Source organism: Lissotriton helveticus, chromosome 6, assembly GCF_964261635.1.
Source record: "Lissotriton helveticus chromosome 6, aLisHel1.1, whole genome shotgun sequence".
Taxonomy (NCBI): Eukaryota; Metazoa; Chordata; class Amphibia; order Caudata; family Salamandridae; genus Lissotriton; species Lissotriton helveticus.
The window spans coordinates 1125369282-1125395127 of NC_136067.1; the positions used below are offsets into that span (position 1 = coordinate 1125369282).

A 25846-nucleotide genomic window follows, 5' to 3' on the forward strand; every position below is an offset into this window, starting at 1 on the left:
TGATTTTCCCTTTCAGAGACGAGTCAGCTTTCCCTCTGGAGGGGACTTTCCCGCTTTCAGAGTTAATCTTTGTGTTCTCTTTGGGTGGTTTCTTAGCTCTTTTTTTGATCTCTCTGGGAGAGATCCCTTTAGGATATTGCTCCTGCTTAAGAAAGTTCCTATTTCGCAGGCAGTAGCTTGATATGACTTGCTTGCCCTGCTTGCCCAGTACATCCACTGGTTTCGCTCCTGGGTTAATTTCCAAGCCTTCTGCTGAATTAGTTTGATTGGGAGCTTCCTTATACCCATTGCACCCACCTTCTCCTCCCTCCTCTGTTTCTTTTAATACCTCACTCATATGCTGCGGTAACCTGCCTTTTGTAAAGTTCGTAGCGTTTTTTTCTATCGCTCTTCGAGGTTCATGTGTGAGCGTACTTTCAGAAAAATCAGCCCACCTGTCTTTCTCGTCGTTGCTTGGTTCACAGACGCGCTCCTCGCCCCTGCCGTCCCGATGTGAGTTTGGCACCTACTCCGCGTTGTCTGACAGGGCTCTACCGCTTGCGCCCCGGAACCGAAACCATACTCTTCCGGAAGCTCTTCCACAGATCGCCTTTGCCTTTGCAGCAGCCGCCCAGATTCCTGTATCGTATCCGGCTTCACCAGACCCGTCGCTCTTTGCTCGGTTGAGAGCCCGGGGAAGGAAATCTGACTCTCCTTGTGAGTCGCTCTCCGTCACCAGGTAGGTTACCATTCCTCGTTTATTTTCCTAAAGTCAAGTCGAGAAATCCCTTTCTTTTTATGGTTTCACTGCAGTTTCACTGTTCCATGCTTTTGGTGCTTTCCCGGCGTTTTTCTTTTCATGTCCTCATGTCAGAGGAGTCACGAGTCTAGGAGCTCATCGACCGAGCATCCTACCCGGCTGCCATCTACCCCCCATTGCCCATAATCCATCCCAGGTAAGAACTCTTACAGAGCGGACAGGGCACAGCGGCAGCTGAAGCTGCGAGTGAACCGGAGGCAGCGTCCAGAGGCTCCAGTAACAGGCTATGGAGAGAGAGAAGCCGTCCGGGCCACCGAAGCAGGAGAGAACGGGACTGAAGGGCGGGAAAGAAGAGAGAAACCCAGAGAACGAGCACGCGTGAGGAGCAGAAGTGCTGTGAGCCTGACACTGAGAGCGGGGAAGGGACAGGGCAGGCGAAAGATGGGAGAGGGTGCAAAGAAAGAACAACACTCTTGGAGCAAGTCGGGCGAACACGTTAAAAACAAGAAGCACGGGCACACGGACAGCGGGAGGGGGGCGGGAAGGCAAGGAAAAACAAGCACTCACCTGGACTTCCTCCGGCGGCGGTCGGACGCGGAATGGCCAAAACAAACCTGGACGGCAAAAAAAAATAAACCCCGCCCACGGCCGCATGACGTTGCGGAATGCGAAAAGTCGTCGGGAACGCCCACGAATCTGGTCCGGCCATGACGGACAGATCTCTGTTCCAATGGCTAGCCTCCATTTATGGAGCTAGCCAATGGAACAGAGGGCGGATTCCCAAGCCACATACTGTAGACATAAGCTTTCGGCCAGTCGAAACCTAAAAATACTCCTTGTATTGTCTGTTGTGCTCGCTAGTATTCCCAATACCACAAGATGGCGCTAGTGCTTTACGACGCACAACAGGAAGCTTTGTGAAACCAATCTTGCACTTTCCGTATGTTTTAAGATGGCTCCTTTGCGTGACCACGCACGGTGACGCTAATAAACATTACATCAGCTGAAACGCATACGCTGTCAAGATAGACGTCAGCTGAAACGCATATGCGTTCAAACTTGTAACGCAAAGGAGTCAATGCCAAAATGCGCAAATTCTTTTAAATTACAACAACATCGCACCGCAGACACCCGCTCACTTCCTCATCTGTTTTTTCAATTCTATCGGAGATCCGTATCACATTAACAGCAGCTTGACAAGAAAGACAATCCTTCTCATCTACTCATAATTCTGACGCTGGAGGAAGGAGTAGCTGAACCTCTGCTTGATGTTGAGGTGATACCACATGCTCATCACCAAAAAACGGATTATTTTATTTTATTTTGTTTTATTTATGCGTTTTTATATAGCGCGGACTTTACCCGAAGGTGTCAGAGCGCTTCACAATAGGAACAGTAATGATACATGAGGAAAAAATTACAAGTGAACAAATTACAAAAGCAAACGTTTAGTTACCTGAAGCAAAACTGACAATTGTGAGCAAACAAAATACAAGAGGTAGCAAGCTGTACATTACAGGAGGGAAAAGTGACATGTGTGCAAGTTACAAAAGCACACAAAGTACCAGTTGAGGTATAATTCTGCAATAAAAGGCAGACACTCAAGCACAAGAACAAACATTACATAGGCAATGGTGGGACTTGTGCAAGTATCTAAAGCAAACAAAATGTAAGAGGTATCAAACAGTGTGTTACAAGAGAAAAGTGACGTGTGCATGTTACAAAAGAGTACCAAACACAGGTAAAAGGATAATACTGCAATAAATGGCAAACACTCCAACCACAAGAACACACTGGGAAGGCATTTCCATAGTCATGGAGAATAGAATGTTCTATAATGGAAGGTATTCCTTCAGATAATAGAGAGGATGTGAATTAAATTTTGTGGTGTCTTTGGAGGAGGAGAACTTTGAGGTCAAATTTGAAGGCTTGGGAGGAGGTGGTGGTCCGGATCTGAGGTAGAAGTGAATTCCAGATTCTCACTGCGTTGCCTGAAAAGGATTGGTCCATTGATCTTTCCTTCTTGAAAGTGGGAGGTTCAAGCAGTACATTTTCCACATTACGTGATGGTCTAGAGCCTCCTGGGAGTTTCAGTTTATTCGCCAGGTAGCGAGGAGAGGATGAGTTCAAGGATTTGTGGGTGATACAGGCAGTCTTGCAGATAGCTCTAGCCTCGATGGGAAGCCAGCGGAGGGTGGATAACATGGGGGTGATGTGGTCGCTTCTTTTGGCTCCATAAATGAAACAAGCTGCTGAATGGAGAACAGATTTAAGAGGGGACAGGTGGGATTTGGGGAGGCCAGTAAGAAGAGAATTGCAGTAGTCCAGTCTGGAGAAGACCAACAATTGGACCTGGGATTTAAGGTCTTGCTCCGGGAAGAAGTGACAAATTCCCCAAAGAAGGCGCAGTTAGTATCGAGCAGACTTTGCAATGGAATTGATGTGGGAGATTAGATTGAGTTTTTTGTCGAGTATGACACCAAGGGATTTTGCGTTGTAGACAATGATGGGTTTATTGTTAAGTAGATTCATCTGATCCATCCATGATTGAACCGGGAGAGGAATTCAGTTTTGAAGGGATTCAGAATCAGATGATGAGTTGACATCCAGTTTTGAATGGAGATGAAAGTAGAGCTTAGGATGGAGAAATCCTGAATGGAGGCAACCTTGAGGTAGATTTGAGATGTTATCTACATGGAGATGATAGTGGATCCCGGATTTACTTTGGAGATTTCCCAGTGGTTCTAAATAGAGATTGTACAATGTGGGTGCAAGTATAGAGGCTTGAGGAACACCTTGACCTACCGCCCTAGGAGATGAATGACTGTTCGCTATTTTGATGATTTGGGATCTATCAGAGAGTAAGGAAGCAAATCATTTAAGCACAGTGCCCTCCATGCCCATTCTCTGTTGAAGAGTGTTGAGGAGAGTGTTGTGATTAACACTGTCAAAGGCTGCAGAAAGGTCAAGGAGAATTAGAAGACCCCCAAATTGAGTATCTGCAGCGCGTCATCAATCACTTGCAGTAGGGCTGTTTCAGTGCTGCAGTTTTGGATGAAGCCGGACTGATTATTGTCAAGAAGATCATTGTCCTTGATATGACGATAGAGTTGTTTTGCTACACATCTTTTCGTGATCTTCGCAAGAAAGGGTAGGTTAGGTTAGTGAAGGGGCGGAAGATGTTGAGGTCATTCGCATCAGCAGTAGGCCTATTAAGCAGAGGGGTTGAAGAACATAGAAACCTTCTCAGGGGTCTCACTGATACCTGGTCCTTTTATTGTATTGTATTGTATTGTATGTCGATTTATAGAGCGCGATTGCTGCCCCACGGGCGTCCAAGCGCTGAGTCTCTAGACAGAACTGGGCGATGAGGAAGAAGCTAGGCCTCGGTGGACTTTGCAAACAAAAGGGTCTTTAATTGTTTGCGGAATGAGAGCAGATTAGGGTTGGAGCGAAGTTGTGCTGGAAGTAAGTTCCACAACTTGGAGGCATTTAGGGAGAACATCCTGCCTCCGGTTCTAGCTCTTTTAACTTTGGGCACTACGGCCAAGAAAGCCTCCGTAGAGCGAAGATTCCTGCTTGGGTGCTGGCGGGTGACTAGGTTGTCATTAATTGCTGGGCCAGTCTTCCAGAATGCCCGGTGGGCGATGCACAATGCCTTAAATGCGACTCTCTGCTTCACCGGCAGCCAGTGCAATCTTTTTAGTCCGGGCCTGGCTGACTGAGTGCGGGGGATCTGTAGCAGGGTACGGGCTGCACAGTTCTGTACAACCTGCAACTTCCGCAATGTCAGTTCTGGGGCACCCACATAAAGGGCATTATTAAAATCTAGCCGGGACTGTATCAAGCCCTGTACTGCCACCTGTTTGGCTTCCATTGGCAAAAGAGGCAGAACTTTCCTCAATGTTCTGAGTAAGCCGAAGCACGTGGCAGACAGTTTGGTGGCCTGGATGGTAAAAGAGAGATTTTTATCCAGCCATACTCCCAGGCTTTTTACACTTTCCTTGGGGGTAGGGGGGTGCCCAGGCAGGGAGGCCAGAGGGAGATAAATGGCACTGGTGATACTGGGCCCAGGAGCATGAGCTCTGTTTTATCTCCATTAAGTTTTAAAGAGGAGGCTGTCATCCATTCCTTGACATCCTCTAGACATTTCATCAGGCCTTCCGCGGTTTGCCTGTTACCATCCTGAGCCAAGGAAACCACTAGCTGGGTATTGTCCGCATACGATATGATCTTGATACCGTGCGGTTCGACGACCCCAGCCAGTGGTTTCATATATATGTTGAACAACGCAGGGCTCAAGGAGGAGCCCTGCGGAACCCCACAACTCAGTGGTTTGCTGGCTGACACTGTGTCCCCGTCAAAGATCTGAAAAGATCTATTGCTCAGGAAAGAGTCAAGCCACCTAAGTGCCTTGCCTGCTACTCCGATGCTAAATAGACGGTTCAGCAGAGTGGTATAGCTGACCGTGTCGAAGGCTGCGCTTAGGTCAAGGAGGATCACTGCCACTGATCCTCCTTGGTCCAGTATCCTGCGTGACTCTTCGGTAACCGCTAACAAAGCGGTTTCAGTTCCGTGCTTGGGTCTAAAGCCTGTTTGAGTGGTATCCAGTAGCAAGTTGTTCTCGAGAAATTGAATTAGCTGGATGTTTATATATTTCTCCAAGATCTTGCTTACCCAGGGGAGCAGTGAGATTGGGCGGTAGCTGGAGTGATCTTCTGGGTCAAGGTTGTTTTTTTTTAGCAGTGCCCGCACCATGGCTCTCTTCCATACAGTGGGCACTGTACAAGATAAGATGGAAGAGTTTAACAGATCCAGAATTACGGGTAGGGTGGCCTGGCTTGCCTGCAACATAATCTCCGGAGGTGCTGGGTCGAGTGGAGAGCCAGATTTGACTTGGCGGGCCAATTGATTCAGAATTTCAAGATCTAAAGGGTAAAAGTGTTCAAGAATTGGCCGGTCACGGAGAGTAGGATGTTTCAGAGGTATTTGGTCGACTACTCCTGGATTTGTGGCTACTGTCGGGAAAGAGGAATAGATCTGGGTAACCTTGTTATGGAAAAATTCCGCTAGCTCATTACACTGTGCTTGCGTTTTTGCCAAGGGTGGGGCTGTGTTATTGACTTTAGTAAGTTTTTTTACCAAGTGAAAGATTTCCTTGGGTTTGGATTTGGCTTCCATGATTTTATCCGCAAAGTAGGCAGCTTAAGCCGACCTGACCTCCTCTTTATAGGCCTTAATTGCCTCTCTATATTGGAGCTTTTTCCCGGGTAGGAAGTCTAAACGCCACGCTCTCTCTCTCGTTTCCTACATAGGCGTTTTTTTTCTCTTAGGGTATCTGAGAACCAGGGTGCTGATTTATGCAGTCTCTTTGATATGGAACTCCGGAAGGGGAGAATAGTATCCAGAGATTTCGTGATCCAGCTCTCGTATTCCTTATTTGCCACGTTGGGGTCTGTGCGGAGGGATGGGCAAGTGGAGTCTAAATTGCTTAGCCAAGCCTCCATGGGTAGTTTAACCCAGTTCCTCTTAGTTTTGACTTGGGGGGTGGGCGAAGGGGCTTTACAGGTGTGCCAAGTAAACAGGATTTTAAACCAACAAAGAAGAAATTGGCACAGAAGCTGAAATATAAAAAGAATGCATTTATTCACCTCAGATGAGGGAGACTACGTCACACAGAAACCTTAGCAACTGAATGAGGCAGTCTAAAAAGTACAGAAAACTGGGGCTTATATATGCTTAGGGTTACATAGTCAGTATAAGACCAAGGGGCAGTCCTGGCTCATGTAAGCATGCAAACTGCCTAATATGGGCATACAAGATTTGCTTGCTCTACAAAGTGGGAGGAGAGCTACTTCTCCATACAGCAGCAAAAATAGCCTGACAGTTATACTAGAGAAGCAGGTGCATTCTATTAGCTAGGCCCTTCTGAGAATGTGCAAGGGTCTGAAGAGGGAAACAGCACATGGTGAGCACATGGCTACCTAAAATGGCTGCCAAAATACAAAATGGCTTTCAGCTCATGCTAAAAAATTCCTGCAATATTTAACAGATGGTCCTTTTAGCATGAGCTAAAGATATTCCTATGATTCAGTAGGAACTTAGAAAATATTTACACATTAATAAATGTATCAATATCCTAATTTATTGCTAGGTGGGCATTTTCCATTCTAAGCATTTCATTAAGTGGGTATATATGAGGTATAAGCAGGAATACAAAGGGAACAATGCATCGGGTCATAATTAACATACAGATAGCAGGAGAGAGTAATGACCACTATTACAAACAGAATTATAATTTTTCTAGTCCTAAGCAAGTCCTAGAATCATCTAGTAAACATTTTCAGGGCTCCTATGCATTTAAGTGACCATTCAATTACATTTCAGAATAGCCAACAGCATATATCTAATAAAACCCTTTTCAATTGATTTTTACATTTTTATGAGGGCTAGATCATTAATCATATTTGGGACCAGGATGACTACACAGGGCCATAGGAATTAGAACAAAGAGCTGCAAAGGGCTACTCCTCCTCAAAAATAGGACGACTAATGGGGTACATTATTGACAAGAAAAAAAAGAAGTCCTTGGGGAAATTGAAGCCACTGTACAACTAAGCCAGAGGGGAGTCTTCTCTCTGTGTCCGTTTGAGCCTCACAGGCAGGCTCTTGTTGTTTCCACGGGGGAGCTGCACAACTCGCAACTCAAGAATCACAGCCCAGTTTCAAGGGAAAAGTCTCTTCTTTCAGGATAGGGCAGTCACCCACCAGGGCAAATGCTCTCAGCGATCCTGTCCAGTGTCTCGGGTAGTGCACCAGTTTTCTTCACTTCAATCTAACAGGCACCAGAGACACAGCACCTGTACCCTGAACTCAGGTCCTTCCCTAACTCCTGTATTGCTCTGCTGGTGCACAGCTCATTCGTTGGGGCCAAACATTGCATCCAGTGTGCTCAGGCACCTCTTGACCAACAAACAAAGGAGCAAACTTGCATTCACTTCAGGACCAGGATTCAGAGGCCTGATGCTAGGATCTCTGAAGCAACCCTTGTTTCATAAGGGGTCACCTCAAGCAAAGCCACCTCGCGGTTCTGGTCAGTCTGTGACTCTCAGCTGGGCATCAAACTTGATTCACAATTTCTCATTTCTGGTTTGTGACCCCGTCTTTCACCCAAGACCGTGGCAGGGGGACACAATTCATTCCAGGGCTTCCACCTTTACTGAGGTCCTAGTTGCCTGCAATGCCTGTGCTGGTTACGTTCACCTTGGCTTCAAGCTGGACTGGTGCTGACACTGACTCCCCAGGTTGAATCTGATGTCCGGGCCCCTCTGGCAATGGTTGTAAGGCAGCAAATATCTATTGGTGGACAGAACAAAAGGCCTTTAGACAAGGCACAGAAACAATCTATTAACAGAGAGGATAGTCTCAGAATACTTCCTAGTCTTGGGACGCCCCATATATAAGCAAGGCACCCAAGAACACTTTCATCTATCTATGAGAGAGTAAAAAACACAACATCCTCGACCTATTGGCAAGTATAAAAGGAACTCTTTGGTGAACTGAAAAGAGTAATACATCACCCAATCCCAAGCAGCCAAGGAAGTCTGTATTAATTTACTAAACTGTGAGGAACAGAGAAAAACAACACAGACATACCCTAAATCGTTACATTGGTGTATTCCTGTGTACTAATTTGAAAACCCTCAAAAAAGGAAATGTTCTACACTTTTACTTATAGATTTCAAACTACTTGTACAGGACTGCAGACACTTCTAAAATGATTCTTCTTAATAAAAGCACCTACATTGTACGCTTAGGACCATGCTCTCATGTTATAGGAGCAACAGGAAAGTCTAAAACTGCTAATTTAACAGGAGTTCTTATCTTTAAAAACAATATTTCCTTCAAAACATTTTTTGCTAAGGATCACATGGGCATCACCCTGCGTTCTACTTTTCATGATCCAAACTATGCAACATCAGCTCTAATAAGGACTGTCAGTTTATTTACACAGACTAGCTAATAAAAAACTAGCATTGCCCTTGCAAAACTATGTAGCATGAGAATAACATACAATAATGGTGTTATCACCTAAGACTTGTAGAAAAAAAACTACCCACATCAAGTTCCCCTTAAAGATCAAAATAAGGGAACAACAATCTAGACTACTGATCCTGTCATAATTTCATCAAACAGGATGGGCAGTAACATAACATATATTCTTATTCATTTTATTAATGCTAACAATGTTTAAAACAGTATTACTGAATAGCCAATTACATGTCTCATTGCTATTTCACAGACAACTTAGACAGGCTAAAGAAAAAGTGAGAAAAAGAGAGAGCAACATACATTTTACCTAGCCTTAATTTGTAGAGGAGCTAGCCTCCTTCCCCTATTTTGACAGTAGGAAACCTGAAACAGGTTTCACTTCTGTCAACACTATCAACCCCTATTTGTATCAATTGGGCATAAACAAAGTTATAGGAGGTACATAGCACATTTGAGGAGGTAAAGAATATGAATACCCAACCCCCAATCCTTTTAGCAAATGTACAAGTGTAACATGAGGGCAAATGAATTCAAACTAAATTTCATTACCTCAGCTTTTTGAATCCTCAGACTAAAAGCATTAGTGCTGTATATATATATATGGCAAAGCTTATATGTTAATCAAAGTTCACCTATACCATTATATAGTTTTCTATCATATGAGTCTATAAAGCGCTTGCTTTTGCCAAAAAAAGTAAAACTTCTCCTTCTCTTCCCTGTCGTCTTTCAAAAAGTTTCAGAGGTCAAAATGTTAAAGCAGACCTTGCTCTGAGAGCCCTGCCAGGCGTCTAAATATAGACTGACATTGAACTCTTCCCAGCTGTCCTATTCTGTGTGCAATGGTTTCCATGTGGCTTGCCCAATTCAAAGTCACCCCTATTTGTCAGTTTAATAACTTCTGCTGGTTTTATACATTTTTCATTTATAAGCAGTGTGCAATATACTTGTCTAACCATATAGAAGTCAGCTATTTGTATTATACCTAAATGTATGCATTTACTGAAGCATAAGGCATTTTAAAAGCTGCTCTGAATTGCAGAATTTCTTTTTAAATTAGTTCATTTTGCCCAATTTCGACTTTGATATTTGGGGTAATTAAAAATGAATATCCTATTTTTTTTGCATAATAGTCATCCTCAGAATGTTCTCTACAAATTCCAGAGATTGGGCTTCAGAAATATCACTTATACCCTTATAAAAATGAGTTTTTTACGCCTGCGCAGAGTGATATTTCATACGCAAATGTCCTCATTATGCGGTACAACAGAACTTAAATTTAATTTTGATGCTAGGAGGTCACAGTATGAGTATTACGCTTTATTAATATTAAAAAATGAATTTAAAAGCACTTATTTTTGTAATACTTTTTTATTATAAAACCAATCACTTTTGATAATTCCACATATGAAAAGCAAACTGCATCCCTTGCCTATCAAATTTAGACACATTCATTCATAAGCCTAAGCACAGAAGCCTGACTTGAAACATGAAACATTTTGCGCCACTTTTAAAAGGACAAATATTTTACATCAGAACCATGAATATGCTTATAAAAAAATGCTTTATGAAAGGAAATCCTTACTTTAAATGTTTTCCTGTTATCCAAAATAATGAACCTGATTTTTGTAACTTTTTAAAACAGCAGTCTGAAATGCTGAGTTTTACACCAGTGACAAAATCCTAGCTGAGTCAACATTCCTGTCTCGCTGTGGCCTATAAAAACGACAGCTGCTGCTTAATGACAGTTGACACAGCTGTTGGAAAGCTTTTTTTAGTGTTGAAATGTAAGCACGGTGACAGTCTATTTAAAACTGAGTCATTTCAATGCATGTTCTATAATATGTACAATGTATCTAAGGAAAATGTAGTCATATTTTATAATTGTTTATTTATTGCAAAATACACATTTTCGTTTTTGAGGCCTATTTTATTCCTATTCAATGTGAATTCTAATTTTATCTTTTAAGCATTGTCAGTTTGTACATGTGCATAGTAGCTTGCTCTCTAAATGTAATAGTAACATGCAGTTATTTAGCATATCATATGGTTCATTTCTGGATTTTTATTTAATTTTTATTTAATATTAATTAAATGACATTTTGCATAACAGACTGATGATAGCAAGAAAACACAAACAAACACATTGAGCTCATTCCAGACATATACAGAAGGGGTCATAAACTCAGGAACACATAATACAGCACGCTTAAGGCTAGCAATCCTTACACAAAGAGCGCAATAGCTATTTACTCACAGAAGTATCACTAATGGGAAAACCACAAACCACAGACATTTAAACACACATTAACCCACAGATCAACACTTAGGACAGAAACAAAGGACAGCCTACAGACTGTACTTAAACCAAACCATTTGTAAATACTAGTTGTAAGTCATATTTACAAGAGCTTCTCAATAGTATTCCAAAAGACAGCAAAAAAAACAGCCCAACAGACTGTTTAATTTTCAAGTAGCCAAAATACACTCAATTCACTAGCTTTGGCTGGCAGAATACCAAAAAATCGCTCTGCATATCTCCATTTATAAAAGTGCGCAGAAAAGGATCCTTGTTTGTATTATTGTCATATTTTAATTCCATGGGGATACAGAATCACCAAGGAAGAAATATGTTTTTATACCTAAACCTATTTAGGTACTCCCTCAGGGGAGCTGGCTATTTCACTTCACATCTCACTATGGTACCTCCAAAAAGCAACACATTCTTCGATGTGTGCTTGAAACAGGCATGCCAAAAATATTGCAACAAATGCAAATATTATAATCAAAGTAGCACTTAAGGTACACTTGTACTGTGTGCCATTCAAATCAATTCAAAACAGAGAAAAGTCTCCTCATTACCTGCCTACATGAATTGCAATTTATATATTACATACATACAAATACAAATATTGGCCAATCATACAAATCAAAAGCCACAGTAAGTGTTATTAAACTACCTTGCCAATCCAAGGCATCAAAAACCAACAGCAAGTGCCACAGAACGACTCTTACAAATCAAATGGTGTCCAAATTCTAACTGCCAAGTTCTGAATGACCTAACCGTTGTTTTTTTTTTTTAGAACACTCACGCTAAAAAGGGTTCTCAGTCAGGAGTGGTAAACATCATGTCAAGAATCAAAATCAGGAAGATCAGAAATATACTGGGCTGCAGAGAAAGAGAATCCCCAGAATCTCTGAGCACATAGTACTTCCTTAGTAGAGTCCTGTTCTGTCCTCCTCAGTAGATTTCTGTCTCCTGACAAGATCACTCCCTTAGATATCCACTTCTCTGATGAGGTTCCACGTTGCAGCGTCATTTGAAGAACATAGAAACCTTCTCAGGGGTCTCACTGATAACTGGTCCTTTTAAACCAACAAAGAAGAAATTGGCACAGAAGTTGAAATATAAAAAGAATGCATTTATTCACCTCAGATGAGGGAGACTATGTCACACAGAAACCTTAGCAACTGAATGAGGCAGTCTAAAGAGTATAGAACACTGGGGCCTTATACATGCTTAGGGTTAAATAGTCAGCATAAGACCAAAGGGCAGTCCTGGCTCATGTAAGCATGAAAAATGCCTAATATGGACATGCAAGATCTGTTTGCTCATCAAAGTGGGAGGAGAGCTACTTCTCCATACAGCAGCACAAATAGCCTTACAGTTATACTAGAGAAGCAGGTGCATTCTACTAGCTAGGCCCTTCTGAGCATGTGCAAGGCTCTGAAGAGGGAAACAGCACATGGCGAGCACATGGCTACCTAAAATTGCTGCCAAAATACAAAATGGCTTTCATCTCATGCTAACAAATCCCTGCAATATTTAACAGGGTGACCTGCCCAGTTTTGAAGGAGACCGGTAGGGAGCCTTGAGGGAGAGGTTGACCAGAGTGGTTCAATAGGAAAGAGAATGGGTATAGAAGTCAATGGCAATGGCACTGGGGATGGGGTCAAGAGAATGGTTGGAGGGCTTTGTTTCGAGGATGCAATTGAGTAGGGTCTCTTCAGAGATGGGGTCAAAGTTCTGCCAAATGGCTAAGGATTCGCGCTAGGGGTAGGATCAGCGACCTGATCCACAAGGGATTCACTTTTCCGTCAAAGAATATAGAGAAACCTTTTCATTTCTTTGTATAATCCTCCAACTTGGAGGTTGGGGGAAAGCAGTTAGGATTCTGATGAGATTGAATAGTTTTTTGGGTCTATTTTTGGCTGAGTCAAGGAGGGTTCTGAAGTATGACGCTTTCCCAAGGAAGATGTGCTTGTGGTACTTGGATCTTGCTGAACAAAGCGTGGCTAAATTATCGGTGGAGAACGCTTGCCTCCATTGTTTCTCCAGGAATCTTAGCTGCTTCCTTTCTTCATAGAGGGATTTGTTGAACCAAGGTTCTGAGAGAGTTGGCCTTATCTTGGTGCTTTGGAGAGGAGCAACGTTATTGAGTTCGACTGCAAGGACCGTGAGGCAGTAGGAGGTGAGTTTGTCAACATCTAGGTTCGGGTCTAGCCTTTGAAGTGATAACAAAGCTGATTCACAGAGGGAACCGACATCAATATTTTTAGCATCACGGAACCAGGAGTTAGTACTCCTAGGTTGGCCAAGAGCTATAGAGTGTGATAGGTGAAGAGAGAATGTGATAAGGTGGTGGTCAGACCAGTCTACATGAATAGGGTTAGTGATAGAAAGCATGCCTGCTTTGGAAATAACAAGGTCCAGGATTGATCCCTTAGAGTGTGTTGATTCTGTGCAGTGTTGGATGAGAACTTTGCAGAGAGGAAGGTGGCCAGCTAGTTCACAGAAGAGTCTTGTGGTAACCCCCAGTAGAGATTGAAGTCACCCACGAAGGTCTGATTGTCACTTTGCGAGTATTGGTCGCTGATGAAGTTAGTGAGTTCCTCCATAAACAAAGGGCCGCTACAAGGCAGGCAGTAGATGCATGGAATCTGAGAGGTGAGCGGTGGTGTAATTGAAGCTCAAGAAATAGGCATTCAACAGTGTGGAAGGAGCTGATAGGAAAAGCATTAAGTTGAAGGGAGTTTCTGAAGACTGCAACACCTCCCCCAACTTTGTCAATTCTGTCATTCCTAAATATAGAATAGCCTGTGGGTAATAGGAGATCAAACATAGAGTGAGAGGTATCGTTGAACCAGGTCTCTGTGAGGAAGAGCCTGTCAATATTTTGAAGAGTGATGGTATCGGAAATTTCAAGTTTATGTTTTACTGCAGATCTGCAGTTGTGGAGCAGACAGCGCAGCTCTGTCAAGACTGTTTTGGTGACGGGTGCACTTGGGCTCTGAAGGGTGATAGGGATATTGTACTTATATGGGGGTGCTCGGGAGGGTTTAGGTGGATGCTTGGTTCTGACAGAGGAGATGGTCGGAATAGTGTAGATAGTAGGGTTACTAGGAGATGCAGGTTGAAGAAGGGTGGCGTTCAAGGGCTTGTGTGAGTTAACGAAGTTTGCAGACGACAGGTTGAGTTTGGCTATATTGGGGTGATGGGGCGAGGTGCATCTCATGGGAAGGTGAGGGTTTTCCAAAGGAGTAGAGGTGTATGGAAAGGTGTAAATCTTGGAGCTTAAAAGTGAAATGGCAGCTACAAGCTGGGAGGTAGAGTTGATAAGAGAGCCTAGCTTATTTTCCAGAGGGAGTAAGGCAGAGCATGGAAGGTTGGGTGGCTCGATGGAAACAGGAGGGGGTGGAATTGGTGGTGGACGGCAGGGAGAGGTGGGGGGACAGGAGGAGAGTTGGGGTATAGGGTTCAAAGGTGGGGAAAGGTGGAGGTTGAGAGCAGGAGTTGGTGAATCAAAGGTGAAGGGAGAGTTGTCTTTGTTGGCGTTGCAAGAAGGAAAGGAATTAAGGTCATATTTAGGGGGAGATGGGTGCGGATCAAGGCGGTAGGGTAGAAGGAGAGGGGAGGACTGTGTGGTGTCATGGGAATGTAGCATGGAGGAAAAGAAGGGAGGTCGTTGGAGAAGTCCTGTCAGCTAGGAGAGGTGGCTGTGAGGGAATGGGCATCTGGCAGGGTGAGGGGGATTGGGAGAAAGGGAAGTTGAAGAAAGGAAGTTGTTCTGCTGGGCCCGAGGGAGGGAAATGTGAAGGGTTACCAAGGGGGAAAGGGGATAGCACAGCATTGCTGGAGGAGTGGGGGAAGGAGAGAGATGCAATGGGTTTGTGGAGAAATCGGGGTGAATAGCGTGGGGAGAAGGGGGTAGAAAAGAGTGGGAGAGGGAAGAATAAGGGGAGCGTAGGGAAAGTTAACTGGGGAGAAGGTTGGAGGAGAGGTGGACTAAAAAGGGGGGTGGCAGGTAGGAATATGGGGGAGGAGAAGAGATTGGAGTACCGGGTTGGTGCAGATTGGATGAGGAGCGTATTAGATAGAGGTATGGCTGAAGTGATGAAGGGGGCATACTGTGAGGGAGGAGGAATAAGAGAAGAGGGCACAGGGGAGGGGGAGGGAAGAGGGTCGACCTGTGCTTCTCGAGGGTGCAGCCTATTGGAGTGTAGGGGCGTCAGGGGAGGAGAAAGGGAGTAATGGGTGGAGCTAGATGAAGAGTCAGGGATTAACCCGGTCGCAGAGGAGGGGAGTAGGGAGGGGAAGTGGTGATCAAAGAGAGAGAGACAGGTGTATTTGCCTTGGATCATGACAGTACAGTTGTTACGGTGTGAGATAGTGAGGTAGCCGTTGAAACACGCCGAGGGGGACATTTTTAGTTGTTTCCCATGAGGGATAGAGGAGGAGAAGGTGATGTTAAGGGAATTATATAAGCTGGTGGACCAAGAGGGGGTGTCGTGAGTGAAGAAAATGAAATTGTTTTTGAGCCTCCCAAAACGACCATTGTAAAATTGATCAACAAAAAGGGAATCAGGGAAACGTTCAATAGTGTTATGCTTCAATCGTTTTACTGAAGCTTTAGTCTGGTCAGGAGGATAAATGATTTTGTAGCAATTAATTCCAGCCTTAACTCGAGTGGTGGCCATGTTGGGAAAATGAGGCGGAGGAGGGTGGGGGGGATATGAAAAGGGTGTTACTAGGAAAGCGGTGGTGAGGAGAAGTAAAAGGACATAAAGGGGGCACATATTCCAGACGCCGGGTGAAGATATCAGAACTAATGTGCCGTCCGGGAAGTGAGGTGGGTATTTGTTGGGCCCTTCATCTGGGTATACCTAATGCCACCTGGCACTAGATAATATTTACAAGGGAATTGTTTACATAAGATAGGACCAACTGGACCACTTTCAGAACCATCACAAAGCAAATTTAGTCAAAGTAAAACCGATCATAAACGAACACCCAGTGACCACTGGTGATCACTGTACTTAGGAACAGCCTGTAACAGAACCACATTCGGCACCAACCGCATTGTACGCCCATAATCTCAACAGACTACTATTGGAACCTAATCTCCTGAGAATCACTAACATTAGGGGCAAAGAGCATAGGGTAGAACAAAATCTGACTAGCAAAATGTCGTCATCATAAGACCACCTTTAGAGGTACTCCGAACAGGGTGCGTAAATCATACTACATGAAAAACATTTCCTAGCACCACATATAGGTAAAAGGGCATGGACCCCTACAAACCTTGCAGTCTCCCTGGCCAACTGGCCATCTCAGAGGGGGACTCAAATGCCTTGAATCCATACTGTGGTGTCTTCTGCACATGTAAATGAGAATCATATACAGAGTTGAAGTCCGGTCCGGTATATTCACCTCAGCCATCAACAGCTTCCAGTAACTGACAACCAAAGAATCTTCACAGTAGAATTCTACATGGAACCATAAAGTAAGCTGCTGCATGTAACTGAGCATGACGTCACAGAATACCAAACGCATCATTGTCACACCAGCATCTTGTTTCCGGCCCAAGTCCATCAGCTAGCAATTCAGTAATTTATGAGAGTTGAGGTCTTTGTTCCGTTCATTTGAACCACTTGGACAGATACACTTCAAAAGATACACTGTAAAATGTATTCTCGGGACACAAAAGGTAGTGATCCATCATCATGAAGTCATATGGTTACTTTACTGCATGTACCCTAATACTATTCGAAAGTGTCTGCATTTATAGTCCACAAGCTGAAAAGCAAGGTTACTGTCACAGGAGCTTGGCTGGGTTTTCTAAAGTTGTATGTAATCTCTGTGTTTTTACTTTACGGATGTTATTAGCAGTCTTGGCATTTGAAGCCTGCATTCATGATTCTTTTTTTGATGCTAGTGTCAAAAACTCCTCCAGCAATCTTCGTTACTATTGTAAATGATTCAAAAAGCAAATTTGTTATTTATGATAGAGACGGGTTGCATTACAATCTCTTGAAGCCCTCCTCCTTAACACAAATAACAATAGGACTAACAGAAAAAAAGTTTTTTTCTTTCACTCAACTCATCTTCCTTTTAATGAAGAATCCCTCCAAATGGTCCTTGGCTGTACGCCGCTGTCCTGTTCATCTTAAACATTTCATAAACAATCAGTTTTGACAAATTCAAACCCCTCATCATTCCTCCAAACTTAAACAAAATACATAAATTAATGAATACATAGATTAAAAAATAAAAATAAAGAAAGAAATAATAATATTGAGACCCTCCTTGCTGGTCTCTACCCTCCCTTGTTGGACGTTCTCAAACCATTTTAAAATTTCTTGGTATATGTTTTTACTTTTACTGGAAACTGTTGTTTTCTTATAAAGACACCTTTTCTTGGCACCACATACACAATGTGAATGTATTCAACAATCCTTCTAGTGCCTGTAAAATAAGTTTAGATCTTTCGGTGAAAGACTGTATTTTTTGACAGTAATAAATCCAGGTCTAAACATTGAGTTAGGTAATAGATCTCTTCACCTCAAAATATCCCACATTAGTTTAATTAGGACTCTACTACATCACCTAATGCACCCGCGTAGTTTTGTTGTTTGCATACAGTCAACTGGAATACAGTTGATGTAAACTAAATTGGTTCATTCAGCTTCTTGTGAGACAGCTTGCGCTTTTGTTGACTCAAAAAACTGAACGGGACATTGCTAAGCCACATGACTTTAGCTCAACTACTTTTCTCAAATTTTAGAGGCAAGACACTTGCATAAATGGCCGTGCTGCTCTAGAGAAGTGAAAACACACCCTCACCCTCAATCGCAGGACATGAAGTATAGTGAAGAGATCTGATGGATGCAAAACACAGTTGGTTTCAATACAGGCAGCAGCGCTAGTGCCAGGGATGAGTGGCAAAGCTGCAGGGCAGCACGGTGGGGGGGTGGGGGGAGCGTGAGTGAGTACACAACAATAAAAAATAATAACTTACCTTACCTTCAGCCAGTCGTATTGTGCTCTCTCCTACTCCTCTGCAGACAGGCTCCTAGAATCCTCTGCTGCCAATACTGAGGCTACTCTCGTGTAATGAGAACAGCCTCTGGATTGGCCTGAGTACCCTTGATATGTGCTCGATATGTGCTCCCAGCGAGACTGGGAGCCTATGCCTCCTGTCTCCAATCCGGCAATACAGCTTGGGCTGGAGACACCTTCACTGCACATGGCCAAACCATCATGCGCAGTAAAGGCACTGCACCTACCACTCCCACTCAGTCCCTGTCACCCCTACCTCCCCAACCCCCAGGCCCCACTCCCAAGACTCGGCACACCGAAGAAAAATAAAACAATAAAACCCATTTTATGTTTCGCATTTTGGGAGGCTGCTGGCAGGAGCAGGGCCGGACTGGGAACCAAAACCGGCCCTGGCAAAGTGCTCGGCCGGCCCCCCTCCCCCCTCCCGAAGGGGGGGGGGTGCGTCCTAGCTCTTTGCCGGGCCGGTTTTCTGCCGATTTTGTTACAGGGCCGATTTTGCAACTATGCTGAAATTACGGCCCTGCAACAAAAACAGCCCCCAGGGGCCCCAAGCCGGCCCCCAACCATGCGGCGCACCGGGGGATTGCCCGGTGCCCGCAACGGCCAGTCCGGGCCTGGGCAGGAGGGGTGACGATTCTCCACAATAGCCGAAGAGCCACTGCTGAATTCCGGGCAAAATCAATGTGTTCCTTATATTTAGACAGCATTATGCTAATGTGTGGTCTGGGATCTCTGGGAAAAAAATACCTAATCAATAGTAGGCACAATACCGGAGGGCCTATTTCTTCAAATGGTAAACTATTCGCTATACTATGCCCAACGGAAGAATAGCAAACTCCTATCATGACACAGAAATGCTTTGTAACACTTATTTTTTTGCTTTGCTTGCTTTCCAGAAGGCAGTATGAGAAAAACAGACATTGAGCCATTTGAGGGGGGAACTCGGTCTGATAAAATATAAATGGGAGCTAATCAATTTCCTATATATAATTTCGATTTGGAATTTGTATAAAGAGGGCCCAGAGCCATGGGTTCTGTAAAATAGGTATGCTTTTTCAGTTTTAGTGCAGCCTCCACCGTGGTGGCAGATTAATTCTATGTGCATTGTTCAAAACACTGCTAGTTTTAACAAGCTTCTATTAGCACTTATAAACACAGTTAAGGAGAATAACTTTAAAGCATTATCATTCTTATTGCTCTAATGCCACTATGCCATCCTCAGCGATCAAAAACTATCCCTATCTCACACCGACTGGGGGACCTCCAAAATTATCAGATGTGTGCCCCCCTCATCAGGTCATTGTGATGCTGAATTTTGACATCGAGCAATGTGTTATCCTTGAATGTATTGGTCGCCGACAAAATCAGGTTTCATTCTGCAGCGTCCAACTGCTTCAGTGGATAAACTAAGACTCTTAGGGGCTTATTTATGAGCTCTTTCCACCACCGTTGCGGCATCTTTTGTAAAACACCAAAGGCGTGAAAAATGGGCAATGTTGCGACCTATTTACAAAGTGACACATCTAAGCAGATGTGTCACTTTGTAAAGCCCTGTGGTCCTTAATACCTGCATCAGATACAATGTGTGCAGGGTGGGTGTGCCTCCACAAAAAGCGTTGTAGAAGTGGTGCATTGAAATCTAGACATTTCACTACGCCACTTCTAAGATGCCACTACGTCAAAATCTTATACTTGCCTCACTGCAGGCATATGACCAATGCAACCGCATTTAACATGGGACTTGCCCATGTGTAATGACCCATTGCTGGAGTTGTGTCACTTTTGTGGCACACTCCGGCAATGCGTTATTACTGCGCCTACAGATACTTCAAAAATACTGATGTATCTCTAACTCCTTGCGACATGAGGCACAGTACAGAAAATACGGCGCATCCATGATGTCGCAAGGAGGACGCACTGAGAAGTGTTGCACTCCTGTTTTGATGCAGCGATGCAACGCTTTTCATAAATGAGGCCCTAAGGTTGTGCTTCTCACTTTGCCCTGCTCCCACTCCATACCTGTGATACTGGCTGGTAACAGTGCTTAATGTGAGCCTGTGGTTTCCACTGCTCGGCACTGGCACTTTATTGCCAACACCAGGTCTTATGACAGTCTGCCACATGGTGGCACTGTTTGTGTGTTTTAGAAATGAGCACAACAACAGTCGCCTATTAATTTAATATACATTAAAATGACTAATACCTACCACCCAAGCCATTCTTATGGATTTTGGAGCCTGGGATAGTCTGAAGTGCCTCATTTGAAGGAGTTTGACGTTCTTAGATGCTGGGTCTGGTGGCTCAGTGGACTAATGCATCCATTGCAGGGTCCTGTGTTTGACCTCATGGTCACAGGTTCATATGCCAGCGGGTCCTCTCAGCCTTTAATCCATCTGAGGTCGATAAAATGAGTATCATTGAGTTTGGTAACAATGAAATTCTGTTATTCAGCACCAAGAGACCTCTGGGTGAACATGCGCTTCACAAATACACATGTTATGTTATGTGATCTGTGTTTGAGCAGTCACCAGCAGTGCTGGCCGGGGGAATTGGTGGTGCAAGCTGCTGAGGTCTCCAGCCGCGGCCTGTGCAAGTAAGAGCGGTGGGGCAGTTGCGCCGGGTGGAGGGGGATTTAGACAGATGATGCCAAGGGAAAATTAATTATTTAATTAATGTTCCCTCGCCATCATCCATCGAAATCCCACCCACCCGGCCACACTGTTCCTACCGCCGCTTCTGGAGGCCTCCTGACGCCACCCCTTTCACTTATGTTTTTTACAACATAAGCACTGCCTGGTAGCCTTTCAAGGATTTCTTTCTATCCCCACAGTCTTCCCATTATTGTAGGTCTTCTCCACCTGATCTGTCTGCAATACGTTAATAGAGCGCTGGTAGTTTCATCGTCTATGTGTAAATGCCGGCTCCTCTGACATTTCTCTTCTGTCCCTTACCAGTGCACTTCCACGTGGTTGAAAGAAATCCTCTTTGCACCTCGAACTCTCAGACGCGTCACCCACCAATATATGTGGCTGAGGAACCCAATAAGCTTCAATGGGACCTCGAGCAAGTCTTACATCTCTCTAGGCTGTTCAGTATACCAGTGCTCTCACTAGTTAACCTTATCAGAAAATGCAGTTGTAGTGAAGTCTGCCCCCACCCCCATGGCATCCATCGGCATTTATTAGTTCCAGGGCAATATCAGACCATTGTGGATCAAGGCAATATCTCATTCAGTGGGATCCACTTTCTGACTAGCTCTAGGGTGCTTTCTTGGATTCGTGAAAGGCCCGGTACTGATGCAATGCAGAGGCCTTGCCCTTTTCCAGTTACCAGAACCTGTGTGATCTAGTCAGTGCGGTTCTGGCCATGCCGGATCCTCACTCTACTGCTACACTTCAGCACTGCAAATGGAGTTGTCGCCTCTGACTCATCCCGTCAGTGTGTGTGGCGCTTGTCACCTCAGTAAACCCAGATTTGAGAGAAAGGTGAGGCCGTTGCTATTTTCAGTATATCAATGATTTCCACCTGCAACAAAGGCCCCACAAATTACCATATATCTGCTGGCATACTTAAGATACCCTGAGAAGCCGCAGCAGGAAGAAGCTCGGCCAAGAAACATGACCGTATTTGGCTCTGGATGTCTCTGCCTTTCATTTTTCAAGCCTTTATAGAGTCTTCCTCTACAGAAATGCTTTTTAGGTCCTTCCAGTGCTTCCTGTCAAATTCACCAATTTTATAACGGCATTGTTTATCAGTCTTTGTCATTGTATCTTCATTAGTAATGCAAGTCCATTATGGCTTGTTTCATCAGGGCTTGGCTAACCATTGATTTTGCTGAAACATAAATGTCTTCTCTGCCTCTCTAAGAGTTCTCCACATTCAACCAATACAGTTTTAAATGAGTTCTTCACATGTGCGCAGAGCATTTCATTCATCTGTTACTTTGGCATTTAAATTGTGACTACAAATCAAATCACCACTTCCCTATTTTCGATTATTGTCTTGAAGACTTACAATATTTTATGTCGTCTAATATTGTGTTTTCCCACTTTATGTTCTTTCTGACCTGTGAACTCGGATTCTTTTTCTTGTGATTTTTCGCATGCAAGCTCAGACTCAGGCAAAGGGCAAATAAGAACTGGGCAGCTATTTTCAATTTGAAAACGAGAAATTGCAAATAGTGTAACAATGCCAAGCTAATGACGTTACATATTTTTACTGTACATAGACTATACAAAAAACACTGCAAACTAATAATTCTTACTTCTAATAACATTCCTTTTCCAAGAGTAAACTTTACATCATGTAGCAACAGTCACTGTGTCATTTTACATTCAGTAAAAGTGTGAATATCCGGAAAGCAAAGGTATTTGGTTAATCAAAAAGCATATACTTGAAAACACACCCTCAACCAGTAGCAATAGAAATAGTGAAGTGACTGTTTTCTTATGGGCATTCAAGCATATTTTGTGACAATATAAGTTAAGTGTGCATTTCTTTAAGTTCTCCTTTTTTGTGACATCTCCTGAGATTCGTGAGCCTAAATTGCCAATTAAACACACACATCCATTTCATTTTGCAGAATCTCTGAAGGAGCTGTGACTGGCAGAATGTCGAAAAAGGTTTCCTGTTTTTTGATTCCAGCATACTATTTCAAAAGGAACTGCAGAGCAGAAACAAACCCTCTTAAAATGCTTGTAAATACAAAAAGTATTTTCTCGTGTGAATTGTATGCCTCTTTGCAAGACAGCATCAAACACAATGGCCCATTCTCAGTTGTATACTTCTCCACTATTGCTGCATCAAAATGCCCTGCGCTTCCAGAAAAACAAACATTAAAAGTGAGAAGCCTAATTTTCCTTTTAGCACTATTTTTTTTACAATACCCAATATCTAGTGCAAATGTTGAAATGTATACCCTTTAGAATATGCCAAGGCTGATGAAGAATGATTAAGTTTAGAATAGCCAAATGTTGATCACGTGCAATATGCATAGGAAAAATGCCCCTGATTAACTTGATATAAATCTGCTCAAGGTAGCAACAGGATGTGTTGATTAGATTCTCTATATATTTGCTGATAACATACATCCTTACAATATATCTATATATAAGGTGAATCCTGGGAGATTATAATATTTTTTCAAAATGAATGGAACTTGTTAAATCTGCAGCCAATAAAGAAATTTTGTTACCACTGCAAATTCTAGTGCTTTTGCTTTTTTGCTGTTTCTGCTACCAGTATTGTTTCCACAAGAGCAGCACCAAACAGGAGCATTTGTTCAATATTGAATTATATTTGCCAATAGAATAAGTATTTCGTCCATTCTTATTATAGCATCTTCAGTGGGTACAGTAGCTTTGGCTACTTGAGGACATGAGTTCCATGATGAGGCGACACTCCAGATCCTTCCAGAAAAAGAATGAGAGGTGTAGCTAAACAGATTTGTGTCTGACTCTTGAAAGAAAGTCTACTGTGAGTTCTGTCAAGATGACTACTAAACATCCATATCTAGGTCACTTTTTAGGCCATAATCCTGATCTTGTTTGCTTTGTTATGGTGTAATCCTAATGTTGCTTGCTCTGTAGGGTGGGCAGTACAATGCTTGTACTTAAACCGGTCATCACTCTCTTCAGTTTCACAAGTATGAGCATGCTTGTCCGAGGGGCTTGTTGTCACAGGGGCTTCCCAAAAGCAACCTTTTCAGTGGTTACCTGTTCAATATAATTATTGCTTTTTTAGTATTCATCCACAATATACTATCTTGAGATGAAGGGAAAGGAAACTGAATCTTCCTTTTACGGAATTAAGGTAATAGTTGAAGGGGGTGAGTACCAACCACCAATAATAAAGGCAACTCTTGCAACCCTTCTCACGGTGAACCCCTAAACTATTTCAATTACCTGAGCTCAACTACCTAGTAGTTATGGTACACAGCAGACAGGCTTAAGTTAGAGGCGATGTGTAAAGTATTTATGCAGTACTCAAAGAATAATAAAGTCATAACACAACATAAGAAAAAACTCAAACACGTTTAGAAAAATAGAGTACATTTCAATAAATTAAATGACACAAAAAGAACAAACATCCAATCAGAGATATGAATTTTTAAAGTTTACCATTCAAAATAGCACCAAAAACCATTAAGTGCCAAACGCCAAAACTTGGTTGCACTTGACCAAGACAAGGGTATGGGTTTCGCCGACCATGATGGAGAGCAGATCGGGTAGAAGGACCAGGCTCAGCCTGTTGCAAAGTTTTACTTTCAGACTTAGACCTTGTTCGGGAGCTATCTGATGACCCATCTTTGGCCACAGCCTGCTGCCTTGTCCCGTTGAGGAATTTTGACTTCCATTCCAGAGACTAAGTAAAGCTGTTGACTTTTGGTGAGAAAGTTCGAAACAGAAGAATTTTGAAATGCACAGCCAGAGAAGGTCCCTTGCTGGCTGGATACTTTTTGGAGTTTGGACTCTTGCAGCATGCAAATACGCCAGGCTGTGGTCAAAAGGGGCTCCTCGAGGCAACCTAACTTCTCTGTGACATCCCAATGAATTAGATTTGCTGGTAGGCAGAGGAACAAAGTGTGAGCAACCTGAAACTTTGGCACAGCTTCAATGAGTCTTCGTTGGATCAGCTTGGCAGGTTGGTGCTAGTCCCCCACCAGTTCTCAGAAAAGATTTTTACAAAAAGTTTCTAAGCTCTAGCTTTCAGAACACTTTAATAGTAGTACACTTTGACACCAGCCATGGGCACATGACCTTGAGAACAGCACTTGGGGGTCAAGACTCACTCTAGCAGGGTCCAGCAGCAGGATCCAAGGGATGTCCGGTTGGAACTGGTCACCTGAGAATGCTGGCAAAGGTTTCTTGAAGTTTATTATGTCCCTCTGGCCCAAACAGGAGGTCAGCCTTATGACCCTTCTTTGTCCTGTGAACAAAAAAGAGAGCAGGTTCAATATTGTATGAGCTTTTTTTATATCACAGACTGCAGGTCCAGTCCTCTTTTGTTGTTCAACAAGTCCAGAAGTGATCCGGTGAGGGTACTGGGTATGCCACATGCATGCCCAATGCCTGCCCGTGGGTAGGGGAACCATTGGCCTCGGATAACGAATTGGTTAGAAGTTCGCTGAGTGCACCCTACTACCCACTTATGCAGCACTCCCTGCCTGTGTGGTTTACTGAAAACAATCCCACAGTGCCCCTCTGTGTCAAAACCCAACATGACAGAACATTTCTTTCCTGTCTACAGCTCCAGTACTCACCCTAGAAGTGTAGCCAGGGAAATGAGCACCACCTCTTTGATGACTCTAAACTGGTTCTCGGAGCACATCATTTCCCATAAGGCTTGGTATCTGGCTTGTTTGGTGGACAAAGGAAGGGGGCAGGCCCAGATGTTAACTACATCTGCCCATGACAGGATAGGCCCCTATGAAGTCAGATGAGTTCCTGTCTGGGCACGACCCAGATGGAAAGCCTGCTAGAGAAACCCCATCCCAAAGACTTTTTGTCAGCTTTGGGAGCAAATTTACACCTTATCAAAGGGGCTTTTGAGCTCTTTGGTATTGGGTGGAAGCGCATTCAGATGGGCTCCCAGACTTCATAGGTAGGTAACAGGCAACTTTTAAAATGTACTTGTACTAAAATAGTTACTACACAATTTGATATTACCTATGAATGCGGTTTGTTGTACACATTTATAAAAGTCCAGGAATAAACTTT

At 43.5% G+C, this 25846-nt stretch overlaps 1 protein-coding gene across 1 annotated transcript in view; it reads left to right on the forward strand.

Moving 5' to 3' along the window:
* LOC144761660 (uncharacterized) overlaps nucleotides 1-23331 on the forward strand; it is a 348522-nt gene extending 325191 nt beyond the window's left edge. The window contains exon 13 of the mRNA XM_078646947.1: nucleotides 22711-23331. The gene's annotated coding sequence lies outside the window, so the exon portion shown is untranslated. The remainder of the gene's footprint in view (nucleotides 1-22710) is intronic.
* Nucleotides 23332-25846: the final 2515 nt, after the last annotated feature.